Source organism: Cucumis melo, chromosome 6, assembly GCF_025177605.1.
Source record: "Cucumis melo cultivar AY chromosome 6, USDA_Cmelo_AY_1.0, whole genome shotgun sequence".
In the NCBI taxonomy this organism is placed as follows: domain Eukaryota; kingdom Viridiplantae; phylum Streptophyta; class Magnoliopsida; order Cucurbitales; family Cucurbitaceae; genus Cucumis; species Cucumis melo.
In genome coordinates, this window is record NC_066862.1 from 8,549,522 (window position 1) to 8,566,482 (window position 16,961).

At 33.9% G+C, this 16,961-nt stretch overlaps 1 long non-coding RNA gene across 1 annotated transcript; it reads left to right on the plus strand.

Moving 5' to 3' along the window:
* Positions 1 to 14,834: 14,834 nt before the first annotated feature.
* LOC103503012 (uncharacterized) lies at positions 14,835 to 16,520 on the plus strand. Its single transcript, XR_540700.3, has 2 exons — positions 14,835 to 15,057; positions 15,160 to 16,520. It is a non-coding gene; the product is annotated as an uncharacterized LOC103503012 (long non-coding RNA).
* The last annotated feature ends 441 nt before the right edge of the window (positions 16,521 to 16,961 follow it).

Below are 16,961 nucleotides of genomic sequence, written 5' to 3' on the forward strand. Positions count from 1 at the left end.
CTTAACCTCTCCTTGAGAAAATAATAGCTTTTCAGCTCCAACTACTACAAAAGATAGAACAAAAGCAAGGGATAGAAACTACACAATTATCTCGTCGTCGAGCCGCCTTCACTTCTTCAACTTCCTCCCTGCTGCCTGCCACTTCCTTTGATTCCATACGCAATCTGATGAATGCCACGAGGTGAGCTTACTCATGTAACTAAACAAAGTGGAAAAACCCGAGCTAAGGACCCTTGAATGAAACTGCCAGCTCCTTCTTTTCCAACTGGGAAGGCATACGGGGATCCCCTATTATAAGAAATATATGGTTCGATTCGAAACTCCTTAACAAACCTACTAACAAGAAAAGTGAATATGGATAAAAAAAATAATTAAGCTACTAAGGCCCAAAGAATTTATGGTAGTTCTAATTAAGCTACGTAGGAAGAGTCGGAAATCCATATTGATCTTCAAGGATCAAAGAATTTGAGAAGCCCTCAATCAAAAAGAAATACTTATCCCTTATAAGGAGTGCAATGAAAGAAATTTATATGAACCTTCGTCTTAAAACTTACATTTTACAACAACCAAGGTGGAATAGGTGCGAAGCGAAACGACTATGAAGGAGCCCTTATATGTAGAAATAACTCAGCTCAAAACAATAGGGTTCAAAGAAATTCGACTAAGAAGGAAAGGAGAGGGGCAAGTCGACTTAAAATGTTCTTAGAATGAGCCCTTTATTTTTAGAAATAACTCGACTCCAAATCAAAAGTTCAAAGAATTTGAAAGCAAATGCCTTATTCTTAAAAGGACTACATTATGAAATAACTCGACTCCAAATGATAAGGGACGAAAAAGCTCGACTAAGAAGGAGAGGAGAGGGGCGAAGTCACTCAAATGAGATTAGGAAGGAGAGGGGTGAAGCGAATTCCTTATTCTGTTAAGGAGTGCAAGTTGAGGGGCCTAATTTTTAAATATGGATTTCTGAGTCCTTTAGATAGACCCTTAATTTAATCCATATGAATCTCAAAGGAAAGGTTCAAAGAATTTGAATGAAAGCGAAGTCCTTATCATTATTCTTAAAAGGAGCGTAAATGAAGAGGAGTTGACTTCTACGCCTTCTACACGACAAGGCAGAGTAAGGAGTTAACGGACTCATGCGAAAGAAAGTGACTGAAGATGTAAATCGAAATCATGAGCATTTTATATAATATATAAAAGAAAGCTATGGATCAAAAGTGACTCAACTTGAGATTCTCCCTCACTAGGTCTTCATCCAATAAATAAGATATGGATAAACATCAAATTCTTTGCTCCTTGCTCCTCCTACGTGGTCAAATCACATGAAAACAAGAAAGCAATTTGGAGGTATAACTTCAGCAGGCCCAGCAGCACCCTCTCTTTCGGCAGGATAGGTTAGAAGAAAGGTAGGATTGGGCATCCTTTCAGTTTTCGCAATAGCCTAAGGCAGTAGCAGGAGCAAAGATCCATATTCAATTCTTTCTTTTCTTGTTGTGCCTCATCCTATCCCAGCTCGAGTAGGTTTCTTCTTTCCCCATAAAGCTCTTATCACCTTAATCTCCCATTTATTCTATCTCATTTCTAACTCCTTCATGAAAGCAAAAAAAAAAAAGGTGGAAGAACTAACCAACAAACAAAACTCCAATCAAAACTATACAATCAAAACTCAAATATAATCAAACTCAAACCCAATCAAACTCCAATAAACTAATGAGTACCGACTTTTTTATTTATATTCTATTTTATTTATCTAGTTTATTGTGATAGAATGTTTAGAGAGATTGAGGATTCTTTCTTGAACCCCACTACGCGGTTGGGAAGAGAAGGAGAGACCTACGCGCGAGAGTGGTCTAGTGGGTGTTGGAGTTGCTTTTCTTGTCCTCTTCTTTCTTCAGTTGCTTTTTATCTTATAGCAGATCGTAAGGCCGCATTCAAGGCATACTTATGTACTCTGCTTAGTCTCTATTTTTGTTATTTGACTTGATTCCACGTGAATTAATTGAATCCATAGTCGCATTCAAAGAAGTGGTACTTCAATAGACATAGCTGCTGTCTCATTTGAGTCCCCTTACCCGATGCTTTGCTGACTCTATGCTTGCCAAGGTGGGGTGTCCAATTCTCTTAAATGAGGGCGAGTCCACTCTTCCCCAACCAGAAATGGCTTCTCGCTTTTATTTATTCAATACTAAAGCAAAGAAATAGCTTAAACAAAGACCTCCGTTGGGCATTCTTTCCTTCATGGAGTAGGTCGAGTCGCAACTTTCTCTTAGTGACTAAATTCAGTGGTTTACGTTTTCATGCCTTTTCACGGTTTTCATGGGGAATGAATGAAATGAAAGAAAGAAGGTTTGTCCAGCTAAAGGACGAGAGCTAGCTTAGCCGATGAAGCAAAATCTAAAAGAAAGGATGAGACATCAACTACCACTGCAGCTACAGAGCAAACATGGCTCTTAATCCATTAAAATTTAGAGATTCGAATTCCTTTTGGCTAATCGCTACATGGGGCCACAAAGCCTAGGCTTTTATGGTAGTTCTCAAATTCTTTGAGCCTTCAAATTCAGAGGATAAGGAGTTTCGCTTTCATTCCACAAATTCTTTGCGCCAAGCCTTTCAGTCAAGCCTCTCCTTCTTAGTCGAGCTACTTCGCACCTTTCATTTTGAGTCGAGTTATTTCTAATCTAAGGGCTCCTAATAAAAGATAAGTCCTTATTTTTTTTATTAAGGGCTTTGACCCTTTCCTTCCTAACCTCAGTCAGTTAAATGAGCCTTGAACCTCTCCATATTGTTTTCAGTCGAGTTATTTCTAATTTTTAAGGGCTCCTTCTAAGAATAAGGAATTCGCTTCGCCCCTCTCCTCTCCTTCTTAGTCGAGTTTCTTCAAAGCACCCAGTGGGAGTCGAGTTATTTTATAACCTTCTTCCTTACCATATTAGTGGAATGAACAAGTCACCTGGATCCCTCTGCTAGGAGTATATTCCACTCTCAACTCCTCGCCTTTCAGTCGAGCCTCTCCTTTCGTAAATTCTTTGGTCCAGGCGTCTTTAATTTAATTGAGCCTATTAGTTCCATCTTTTACTTAATGATTCAAATGAAAGCCTATCCTCATATTCTTCTAGTGGAATGAATGAGGAATATGGAAGGTTTCCTTTTTTTTTTTTGTTCTACATAGCTTAATTGGTCCGAATGACTTGTTTGTATCCATATTATCCGTGGGCTCCTAGTCTTCTTTCTTATGTTGTTAGTCATATTCTTCCTTTTTTTTTTCTATGGGTAGCATGATGAAAGAGTCAGATCTCTGTCTTCTCACAAAGGTTGGGGAACATGCTTTAGTAAATAAAGAGAAATACGTGCCTTGCCTATAGATCTCATTCTTGAGCACATTACCGCTACGTCTTCCTTACAAGAGAAAGCCTAGTGGAAGGTTTAAGAAGAGCAAGGTCTGCTACAAAAAGGAAAGGGTTGAAACCTCCCCTTCTTCCTTAACAGGCTCTATCCTATTAGGACTACTTATCCCTCACACATGGAGCAACTTATCCCCTCTTCGATGATCTCTGGCTTGAGGGGCGTCCTCCCTCTATGGAGCATCCCTCTTCCTCCTACCTCATTCAAGTCATATTTCTTCATTCTTTGACACCCAACTGTGAGCGAGAAGTAGCATGTCTTTCAAGAAAGAAGTTATGTGACTCTCAGATTCCATGGGAATTCCCCCTCCTTCTTCTAAGTAAGGACCTCTAAGTTTGAGTTATCCGCAAATCTGAGTTCCATGAACAAGTCCATCAATGAACAAGGTTCAACTAGGCTTTTAGTGGAAAAACAAAGGCTTGACTGAAAGGAGAGTGACAAGGTTTTTCGCAAATTCTTTGCTCCTAGCAGAGGCTCATGCAATTATAAAGGGTCTAGATGCTTAAAGAATTAAGGCGAGACTGAATCAATGAACAAGGGCTGAGATAGGAGTGCAAGTCAGAACCATTACATTTAGACGATCATTGAATAAAGTCAAAGAATTATCTCAAAATTTAAGCTTTTCATTCCATAGGTTCATATGGATTTCAAACGACTAACGACGAACGGAGGACTCGTAAAAGTTCATATGGTAGATTTCAGAGTCCTTCGCCTCGCAAATTCTTTGCTCCTAAAGGAAGGGTCCGACTATCCACTGTTAAAGCAAGGAACATTAAAAGGATAGAGTTCTAGAAGTTCTATCAGTTCATTAAAGTTAAGCTCGACCCTTGTTCATTGAGGCAGTTAGGAAGGAAGATGCAATCCAACCCATGGAGCGGTAATACCATACCATGAAAGTTGCTCAGAATGAAGCTCAGAATGGAGCTAGTGCAATCAATGCACAAAAGGGAGATGAGGAATAAAGCAGCTAATGCCAAGACGGCGTAGCTAGTAGCCTTTTCTTTTTGTGAAACCAGCAAGCCTTGATCGTCATCCCAACCATCAAAGTCAATCCTAGCTTCCTGCTTACTAAAGTAGTGCCTTTGATTCCTGCCTAAACTCAGAAGAAAGCCTCAGTCTTCGACCTTTGGTTATGTAGTACATTCCCGCTCTGTGGTTCTTTTTAGATTGTTTATTGGTTATGTAATAGACTCGACCATTGGGTTAAAGAGCTTAGTACAAAAAAAGACAATCTCACTTTCTTCTCAATACAATTTCTTTCAAATTCATTCCAATTTCATGAAATATGTGTATCTAGGGAATAGTTGCTTTCCTGTAGCACCGCAGGTAGTAGGTTTATAGAGCAAAGAATGAATCAGTCGGGGAAAAGCGAAAAGGTCTATCAACTTGAATGAATACCTTACTTGTTCATTGACTTCCCTGGAAAGGTGCTCGGTTTTTTGGATTCGTCAGGTTCTATAAGAGATCTTTTATTAGAAATATCAAGCCTATCAAAAGGATGGTTCGAAAGGAAGAAGGAGCACAGTTTCATTCGAAGTCGAAGAAAAGAAAGAGGTTACAGAGCTCGACGATAAGGAAAGGTTTCCGAAGCCTACCTCGACAGACAATCGCTCTTCTTCTTGCAAGATCAGTTCTTAGGCAATTGAGGCTTCAAGGTCAGGGATCAACGATACCACTCCATGGGTTAAATGATCGGGATATCTTTTTTATCTTTTTCTACCCTGATTTGACTTTCAAGGTTTGATGAGAGTTTACACAGGTCAAGCAAGTAAAGAGAGTTTGAGCGTTCAATTTCTCTTTTATAGACTTCCAAATCTTTGACAAGAAAACTTCCATCTACCCATAGGCTACCCTATGGGTCATTGACATCTTTCCCATGGTTTTAGTTCCCCATATTTTCAAATGCCTGATTTTTCTATGATCTATGAATGATTAAGAACCACCTGAATGTGACTTCTGCTTGAAAACTAGAAAAGAGGATGAATGATTTCAAGAAAAAAGGATAAAAGGCTCAAAAGGTAGCAAAAGTAGTATCATTCAAAGAATTAAATAGTAGTAGTCGCATATCATATCTTTCTTATTTTTGTTCTATACGTTTTTTACATACCCTCATCAATAAAGGAAAATCCCATTGGCTTTCATTTCTTTTATAGGCTATTAATTGCCTGCCTAGCGGATGGATTCGCCTCATCATCTCGCCTTTCCTTTCGCCTACTGCCCTTCCTTCTTTTTCCTGTGCAAAAATTCAGATAGAGGCTTGACTAATAAGGAGATGAGAGGAGTTAAAGAAAAGCAAAGGGGAACCAACGATTCAAGATTAACTGGCTAAACTCTTTTAGACCAAGCTTAATCAACATTCGTTAACTAAAGAGTCATTCCACTAAAGACTCTTAGTTGCACTCCCCTCACTATAGATATATTTTTGTCCACCCGATATAACCATGATAGGTAAGTCGATCCTTCACAGGTTGTTCATAATCTTGACTGGGTCAAAAAACCATTTTACCCCCGAGATTACATCTTGCTTCTTAAGACCCATTGATCCACTATTGAACAATTGGTTTAAGGTCCAACCTATAAACCAGAATCCTTCTCGGGCCAATGAGAAGGTGGGGCCTCTTGTTTAAGACTTGGATTCAGTCCTTAAGGGAACAACTTATCTACTATCACAGAAGTGGGTAGAAGTGAATTACATCTTGCACCCTATGTCCCTAGCTATCCACTCGGTCTTATCCCTGAAATGGAAGGCTTATTGGGCCAGCGATGTTGAGCTGCCTTCAACTATGCAGATCTAAGAATACTATCGAATGAACAGAAATTCATAGTTAGCTTAGGATTAAGATCAAGTTACCTAGGTCATCATAATTGAAATAGTCAATTTATAGTTTACGATGTTATAACTAAAAGTGACTATTTCGTGGTTCCAGTCTTATGTAAACCATTTACATAGGACGCCCCCACTCCCATATCTCTACATGAACGATCCAAGATTACATCGTTTGTACTGACTACAGAGCGGGCCGCATTCATAGTGTTTATCCTGAACAAGGCGCCCAACCTTATTCATACACTATAGACTATTTGGGCTATTAACTTGAACTTAATCCATGTTTATGTCTCAACATAAAGTTCAAGTGTATTTGACAAACTCAATAAAATAGCCTCAGAACCTAAATTTATTGGTTTTAATATTATAGCATTCAAGAATAAAATTTATTAAATCAAATAACAAAATACAAGTTTTAGGACACAAATTCCAACATAGATATGGTTCAATACATACGCGATCGTTTAGATATGACTATAATTTATACACGATCGTTTAGATATGGCTCAATATATACGCGATCGTTTAGATATGGCTACAGTTTATCTTTTCAATTCCATCGTTTAATTTTGTTACACGATCGTTTAGATTTGGAGACCCAAATCTAAATGATTTTTTTTTTTAATTTGGTACACGATTTTTTAATTCTTTTGGTACACGATCTTTTAGATTTCTTTACACGATCATTTAGATTTATTTACACAATCGTTTACTTTCACTAGTAGAAAAGGGCTTACAATGACAGTTAAATGTTTTCATTAAAGGTTTTCGTGACAGTTTTTTTGCAGTCGTTGATGTGGCAGTCATAGAAAATATTTTATGACAGTTGTATAAAACTGTCACGAAATGCGGTTTTCATGACATATAATAAATGTCACGAATGAAATATTTTATGACAGATTATAACTGTCATTAGTTAGTTACGATGACAGTTAATAACTATCACAGTTTACATTTTATGACAGAGAATAACTGTCATTATTTATTTTCGATGACAGTTAATAACTATCATTGTTTATATTTTATGACAACTTATAACTGTCATAGTTTACATTTTATGACAGAGGATAACTGTCATTGTTAATATTCTATGACTGATATTAAATGTCATTATTTATCATTTATGACACTTTTTAACTGTCATCATTTTACTTACCATGACTTTAATTAACTGTCAATAAAACTTTTTCGATGACAGTTTTATTTTTCAATTTAAATGTCATAGTTGTGTTTTTAGTCACTGTTTTTAACAGTCCTCTTTTTTATTGAATCATGTATTTCTTGTCGCCCTGCCATTATACATACCATTACAGACCAATACACTCACATATGGAGAAACGGTGAACGCTTTAATAGAAAGAAACACACTTTGTAATATTGCTTTAATTGTTGGTACAAATGTGTTTTGGTACGAACAAACTATTTAGATAACTACATTTAAACAAAAAAAAATTCCTACCAAACCTACAAAAAAGCCTATACATCAATGAATTGGCGTAAATATGGCTTCATTGCTCCAATGGATTGTGGAAAAACCTAATAAGAAAAGAAAAGGAAAAAAAATGATTCAACAAGACAACACATTCACCCACATAAACACATCACATTCACTTCATGATGAACAACATACTTCAACAACACTTCATGATCAAGAACACACTTCAACAACACTTCATGATCAACAACACACTTCAACAACATAGAGCACATACACACTTCAAGAATAATAACTTCTAAGCTTAGCTAAATTCAGCCCACAAACTAAGCTAAATTACATACACACTTCAACAACACTTCATGATCAACAACACACTTCAACAACACTTCATGATCAATAACATATTTCAACAACATAGAGCACATACACACTTCAAGAATAATAACTTCTAAGCTTAGCTAAATTCAGCCCACAAACTAAGCTAAATTATATACACACTTCAACAACACTTCATTATCAACAACACTTCATCATCAACAACACTTTTTTATCAACAACACACTTCAACAACACTTCATGATCAACAACACACATCAATAATACACTTCAACAACATAGAGCACATACTTAGCTAAATTACATACACACTTCAACAACACATAAGCGCAAACACCAAATTCAAACCACAAACTTACCTAAATTACATACACACTTCAAGAACACATAATCGCAAACACTAAATTCAGCCACATACTTAACAAAACTCAAAGCTAAAACACCTACAAGCATATCAATGGCTAAAAGTAAAAAAATTGATCGAACGATGCACTGGCACAAAGTACAAAAGGAGAGAAAACCAACCTTTTGAATGAAAATGGAGTATGAAGTGCTGGGATTTGAAGTAGAAGAATTCTAAACTTTCGTCACTGGTACAACATATTAACCAATAACCATAGGCAAACATTCTTGACTAGAGGCAAGACAAGTGCTCAAGTACAATATCAAACCGAGTATATCTTGGAATTGAAAAATATAAGCAAAATACGACCAAGGCACCTAGGCTAAAGGCAGTCATAGTAATATAACGTTACAAGTCAAACCCCAAAAAATAATACTTAAGCAACTATGCAGTACATCATCTCCTATTAGTAAGTGGGTTATAACATATTTGAAAGATGATGATAAATTCCATAAACAGCCAGTAAGATGATACATCAGAAAGGACCTTCTCGTTCATGAAACAGGTAGACGATAAAAGCTTTTTAAAAAAAAAACTTTCATAAAAAACATAAGAACATGAACTGTTAACAGTCAACAAGATTATGACTTGAGCTTGAAGTTCATTATTACTCAAGGAATACAATCAAGCATTCTGAGAACTAACTGCCATCTAAATCCATCAATGATATGTTAGAAATGAAATTTCTACCAAATATTGAGAGTCATCCCAATTTTCTACTATTTAGGTGCTATTACCAAGTAAGGTTACTTCAATTGAACGACACTAAACAGATAGACCCTCTAAACTTTAGCTCAAGCATTAAGAAAAGTCTATCGAATCTTCTACTGAAACTGAGGGAACCGAATAAACAAAGTCACTTAAAACTTAAAAACGCAAACTCTAAGTTCTAAAGTAACATATTAGCGAATTTTCTTACCCCAAAGTTGGCTTCTACGAGATACTCGTCATCAATATGGCAGCAAAGCTCAATCAAATCAAATTCCAAAGGACAAAACGAACAAGGATATTCCAAATTCAAATCACCATCCCCAATAAGCCTTTCCGTAGCGCTTTTTTAGCATTTATGATAGTTTCTTCACCTTCCACCTCAATTTTGGCTATACCCAACTGTCATAGAAACCCATATATATATCAAGCTAATAGTTTGAAGTTTGTTTCTTTTAGAACCCAAATTATAATTCTAATCAAACAGCTGAGTTCTTAATAACTTAGATACTTTAGGGTTAGTTTCAAGAAATAATAAAAAAGCTAAGGAAAAGGAGGAAATTAAAGTGGATATAGAGACAAAATTACACAATATATGACTGCAAGAAGTTGAAGATTCCAACCAAGTTTCCATTTATGAGGTTGTCTTTCCATTACAATGGCAATACCAAATGATTGAAATGACCTTAATAAACATTGAAGATTTGTCAATTGAAGCTTGAAAGAATAGCTTTTCAATACCAATGCCTGTTTTTTCAAATAATATAATTATTGTAACAAAAATTGATATATCCAAACAAATGATTAGAAGAATATTTGAAAATTGATACCTGAAGAACAACCCAAACACTCCATAAGGTATTGGAAGATAGCATCAAAAAGCAACCCATCAACCAAGAATTGGGCAATGGAAGAGAAGAAGAATGGTGATTATTATTAGGTTTATGGATAGGAAAGAGATGATGGTGATTGTTAAACAAATTCAATTGGGGTCGTTGTAAAATGCCATTATCGCAACACCACCAATGCAAAATAATATTCCTGCTACCTTTGCAGCTCTTGCTATTGACTTCAACCTCAACACCTCGATCCTATAAGTATCAATGGAAAAAAAGAATTGTTTTTAACAAAGAAAGATAATTAATATAAGAGATGTAGAAATTTAAACATACGGCTATCCTACGTGCCAAAAAATCTCATTTCTAAAAATCGATCAAGACTATAAACATTACACCTACCAATCTATTGATTTCTATATTTCATGTCGCCAAAATTTAAAAAGACTAAATAAAAGTAAAACAGTCTTAAAAAATTTTTATTGTTTTTTAAAAAATTAACTTAAGATTTGAGTGTTTCTTCCCGTAAATTTTGTAAATAGAAAAGTAAAAACAAAAACTATGACCTAACGTGATCGGTACGACTACTTAAAAGATAAAATGTTAAATTACAAGTTCAATCCACGTACTAAAAAGTAGAGTTGAGTTAGTAAAACGAAGACAAAAAAATGTATGCATGATTGACGAAACTAAACTCGATAATGTTTTTCTTTGACATCAAATCATTGTACTCCTCCGCTTTCTCAAACATTGCCATTACCTTCTTGTTCACCCTTTCCTCAAGGCTTCATATGTAAAGAGAAGATTTGAGAAGAGTAAGGATAGGATGGTAATGATTTTAGCATAATCTTCCAAAGTATACAACAATCAATTAAGCATCTGTCAAGAGGGGTAGTAACTTAATTTAATAGTCATTTGAAATAATTTAATAGTTAAAAATCAAAGTTCTAACTCATAGCCACTTACCTGGATCGTTGAGCCTCCAATGTTTTAAGTTTCTCCATAGACTGAGCATGACCATTATTACTTTTTATAGAAAATACCTGTAATTGTGAAAATAAGGTAAATATAGTCAATAATTGCTCTACTACTTAAATGAGCTTAAGTTTTTTCTTTTACCTTGGTCCTCTGTTCTTCTATTTCCAAGCTTAGACTGTTAACTTGTATTTTCAAAGCAACTAATTTAGCCTCTAATGATGCCTTCTCTTGTATAACAGCTTCCATTTTAATGATTAGCTTCTCCCTTTCATTTTCATGCCCCTACGAGCAGGAAAAACTAGTTGTTAAAAAGATTACAGGTTAGACACCATGTTGACAGATCAATGGCATAATTGTTGTTAACTTCTTAGAATATGTGTTAGAGATAAAGTTTCATAGAGTCGCTAGAAAAATAGAATTAAAAGGTAGGTGGCTTTGCCCGTAACAATTTGGAGATATTGAAAATTGTTCAGAAGTCATGTTCTGAGCAGTTATACAAATTCTAGGTTAATCACACATTGCAAAAAAAGAAGAAAAAAAAATCCCAACACATTACATTAAACATTGGGTAATTATAATAGGTAGCAATTTTTAGAATAATTATTAAGTATGTAACAATATTTTAAAAAAAATTGCAAATATAGCAAAGTCTATCAGTGATAAACTTCTATCGTTGATAGACTTCTATCGTTGATAGACTCTTATGGTTTATCAGTGATAGACCAACATTTGCTACATGGTCTAAATGTGATAGACTCCTATCATTGACAGATTTTGCTATATTTGCAATTTTTTTAAAATGTTGCTACATACTTAATTATTTTGAATATAATTGCTACATTTGCAACTATCCCTTAAACATTGCACAAACACAGAGCCCAAATTTCAGATAGAAAACTAAAAAGAAGTAATTAGAAGAAGAAGAAGAAGAAGAAGAAACAAACTCACTGTCTGGGCCGCCAAGCTGAGTGACAGGGTCAACGTATCGTTCATGAAGCTCCACCGTCCAGCAGAGGCACGACTTCGGATCTGACTTGAGAACCAAAGAAGCATCACCGTTTAAGGAAGGGAGATAAGGGTTTTTGCGTGAAGAAGGGAGATAAGGGTTTTTGTACTAGTCTATTGGTCGTCGGTGTGCGAGTACGTAATCTATCGGTCGTGGCGTGATAGACGACGAAAGAGAGAGATGGCGAGCAGAAGAGAGCGACAGAGAGAATGGAAGAGATGACAACGGGTTTCTGAAGTTTGAGAGGAGAATGAAAGAAGATGAGGTCCAAATTTCGTGAATGAAAGTCGGAAGAAGGAGAAGATGCATGATCGGAGAAGATGCGTGATCGAAGAAGATGAGAGATCGAAAAGAGATCGAAGGAGGTGGAAGGAGAAGAAGAATCGTCCCAAAAGGAGATGAGGGTTTCTTTTTTTTTATTAAAATGTATTTTAATTAACTTTTATTTTAAAAAATTTGAATAAAAAATATTTTTATTAATTATTTAATGAATTTGACTTTTATGACAACAAATAATTGTCATGTATAAGTGCAATCCAAAAATAGCGTTTTTTCCCATCAAAAACGCGAATTTTGACATTTATAATTGATGACATTTAAAAATTATTTGTAATTGATCATTTAAAAATTGTCATAGATTTATGACACTTAAAAACTGTCATAAATTCTTCAAATTCGAAAAATTCCGCCTTTCCCCGCCAAAAACGCGTTTTTTGACCTTTTATGACAGTTATGTCTTCCCTCTTTTCATTTTGGGATAAAATCAACTGTCATAATAGATGGTTTTTTTACACGATCGTTTACATTTGCCTACTCTAATTCATATGATTTTTTTTCAAGATTTTTTATATACGATCTTCTTTTTTTTTTACACGATCGTTTATTTTTTTAAACGATAGTTTACATTTGGCTACTCCAATCTAAATGATTTTTTTTTTTCAAGATTCTTTATACACAATCTTTTATTTTTTTTTACACGATCGTTTACATTTGGCTAATCCAATCTAAATGATTTTTTTTCAAGATTCTTTATACAGATTTTGTTATTTTGTTGTACACAATCTTTTACACAGTCCTTTACATTTGGTGCGTAAAAAAAAAAAAGAAATACGATGGAAAGATTAAACGACATAAAAAAGAATAAAAAAAGAAGAAGATGTAAATATTAAACAATGTAAAAAAGAATCAAAAAAGAAAAAAGACGGTTGAAAGAAATTGCAAAATCAGAAAAGAAGAAATACGATAGAAAGAACCACAGTGAAAAAAAAAAAAAGAAGAAATATGATGAAAAGATTTAACGACGTAAAAAAATAATTGAAAAATAAGAAAGATGATGGAAAAAATCGCAGAAAAAAAAGAAGAGGAAAAGAAGAAAGACGAAGAAAAAAATCAAAGAGGAAGACGATGAAAGAAATTGTAGAGAAATCGCAAGTAAGAAAAGAACAAACCTAGAATATTTTTTAACAAAAACTAATTTAGATCCTTTGTTAGCCGTAAATAGTTTGGTGTTATACGTAAGTTTCCCATATTTAAATATAAAAACTAACTTTCCGTAAATGCTGCAACAAAAATTTTGAATTATAGAACGTATTAAATTGATTGAAGGATAACTATTTGGTTTTCAATTCAATTTTTATATTAAAAAAGATGGGAAATTCTTAAAATTCTTTAAAAATAGGAAAAAGAAACTCTAAAAAATGATTAGATTTAGTTTCTATTCGATTAGCATCTCTTAGATTATTTTCTACCAAAATTCAACTACTTGTCTTTCAAGAAACATTACTCTGGTTAAATGTCTGCTAAATGCTAATAATGCTAAGATTAGGTTTATCATTTATGTTATTGAGTTTTTCTAAAATTTATTATTTAAATTAGTTATAAGAGTCAACCTAAAACACTGTAGAATTATATTTAAATCTATACATGTATGAAAGTATCTACATATTTGAAGTAATAAATATTAAAATTATATTAAAAGTAATTGTACAAGTAATTTGAAACTTTTTTAAAATAACACACAAAATTTTAAATTTGATTTGCACATTCATCTTATGCCAAGTTACCATGTACATTTATACAGTTACGATAATGATGTAATTCATATTTTATTAAAAAGTGTTTAAAAATTAGACTAATTATAAGTAATTCAATCGGTAAAAACATCAATAAATTCATTAGGTTAACTTGTAAATTTGTTTATACATTTTCACATGCTACTATTTTAAGTATTATTAGCCACGTGTAATGCATGCATTATTAATCCAGTACAAACAACAAGTTGTACCTTTTACATTAGAGAGAATTGTAGAGAAGCTAAATAAAAATAAAGTAAAAAAGAGAATTTTGTGTATCGAGTTTATAAAGCCCAAATGATAAAATACCAAGTTTTTAGAAAGTTAAGTAGGTTGATTTTTATGTTTGTATTATTACATGGTGAAATTACAACAATATACTTTGAAGCACTTGTGGGATGTCCTAGCTTGAAGCTCGATTATCATTACCCACTCTCACTCTCATTCATCTCGATACTTCTTCCCATTGTCATTTTCGATAACTCAACACTTGTGTTTAAAATTCTTACTCCATTACTAGAGAAAGTTAAATATGAGATAACAAGAGAAAAAAATAAAATGATATATAACCATGAAAATTTAAAATATATGGAGCGAGAATTGAAAATGGGTAAGCAAAGTGAGAGTGAGAAGTGAGTGTCAAAAGATCAAACATATTTTGGAGTTATTACGATAATTATCTAACATATCAAAGGGAAAACAGTTTTGCTTCAATTTTAAGAAATAGACCTACTGTTTTTTTTTTTTTTTTCACTGAATTTTTATATTTTTCTATATCAAAATCGCTCAAATTCAAAATGGGCTTGAGCGTGGCCCAACAAATGCTTTTCAATGGGCCACCCCAATTCAATCTGGTCTAGCGGGAAGCTCCATGTTCATATGATTCATAACTTTATATTCACTTGTAAGAATCAACGCGGCAACCGTGACGATTCAATTCCTCTTCACTTGTTATCGTTAATCATCAACTTCTGATTTCTGGGCAAAGGAATTTCACGAGCCTCACCACAGACCGCACTCTGATGAGAAACGACATTTCGCGATTCGCAAGGTAATTGAAATTTGATAAGAGAATCAAAGATTTTGTTTCTGATACAATCAATCCATTTCTATGGATCGAAAGGTCGATAAGTTTCCGGAATTTGAATTTCAGGAATAAAGTCGAGAAGAAAATGGTCCTGGAGTATATAAAGAAGGGATGGGGTTTTAGCGGCTGCCTTTCTATTTATTTACACATTTGCTTCTGAATGAATAATTGGAGTAATCGATTTCTTTTTATGAACTGAATATTCCAATTCTCGAATGATTTTCCCTACTCTTTGATTAAGATATGAGCCCCCAAAGTAAAGATGAAAATCTAAGAGAAAAAGGACAAAAACCAAAAGGAAGAAAAGAATAATACCCTTTAAGTCCCCCTTTATGCTATTGATTGGGTATCTTTCACTTTTTTAATCCAAAGGATAAACCATTTTAAAAAAAAAATTATGAGGAGATGCTTTATGTGGGGAAATGTAGATTAATTGTTCTGTTCTTTGCCATAGAAAGTGATTGTTTTATTACTTTTGTTTGATTATCCATCCAATAGTGCGATATTTTTGCTGGTTGGAAAGAAAGTTTAAACAATGATGGATATAGGTGGAATCCCTGGTTCTGCATAAAGGTGAATTGAAGGTTTTGGATTCTTTCTGTGCGCTTTTTTTTACATATTAAACGTTATTCCTTTTATGCATAAAAGCTCTCGTAGATAACTCAGAGTAGTCAGCAAGTGTCTTCTTCTCAGAGGAGAACCTTTTGTGTTTTATCTAATTATTTGACATTTGGCAGAAAAAATTGTGAGATTTACGATTTATTTTTCTTAAACTCCTAGCATTGAGTCTCTCCTGTGAAAAGACTTGTCCAACAAATTGACAAACGCCAGTTTCTTTTATGGTATTTAAGTTTATTGGATGCTGTGTTTTAGGAACTCCTTGGTTGTTCGATTCTGTCTCAGCAAATAGAAATGGGTATCTTTTTACTTAAAACTTAAGATCGGATGACCCATATCACTAATTAAATTACTCTGCTTCTACTCAGGTTCTGATTTTAGAAGATAAAGACCTTAGGAGACGTCTACTGCTTGGTACTTTCATTGATACTGATATCAAAGATTTGGAGAATGATGGAGCTAAGTGATTCTGGTAGTTTTCATTATATTATATATATATATAGAAATACCTTGCCAATGATATGATATTTTAAAGTAAAGTTCTGATATGGTATTCTTTTTGTTCACGGATTACCTTGAGCCACCTTTGCACTAAAATCTGTGAAAGAAAAAAAAGAGAATAAGACTTCTTTGGGAGATATTCAAAATAGTTTTATATACTTGCTTTTGAAATTGTTATAAAATTTATACTAGAGTGTTTGGTAAAAGAAACCATGTTCTGATTTTATGGAAAATAAATCTTTCCAAGCAATGAAAATGAAGTATGGAAACTGAGGGAAAACAAAAACTTAAAGACTAATTATTCAAAACTTCTTCTCACTGAACTTTTATTCAGCAGTCCCTTGATCGTTAATTAAGTGATGCAAGAGATAAACCTACGTTAAATGAACCATTTTGAGTTTGAAGTTTATTTTACACTCCACTAGTAGGTTAGCTTGTGATTTAACTGTTGTTTGCCTGAACACGTTTTGGAATGAGGCAAATGTTCGTGGAATATGTGATTGCATTTTACAATAATATAAGGTACCTACTTGTTAATGAATTGTGATCTTTTCAATTTTAGTGGACAAGGCAGCGGCAATATTAGTTTAGAAAATTTGAGATTCTACACTAAGAGACAAATTGCACTGGGTTTAAAGATGCATCCAATAGCTTTGGAAGCACCTTTCTGTTATATATTAAAATTAATGAACATTCCTTATGTAGAAGATTCTCATCAGCTGATATTTGAAGCAATTGTCAATTTTGGA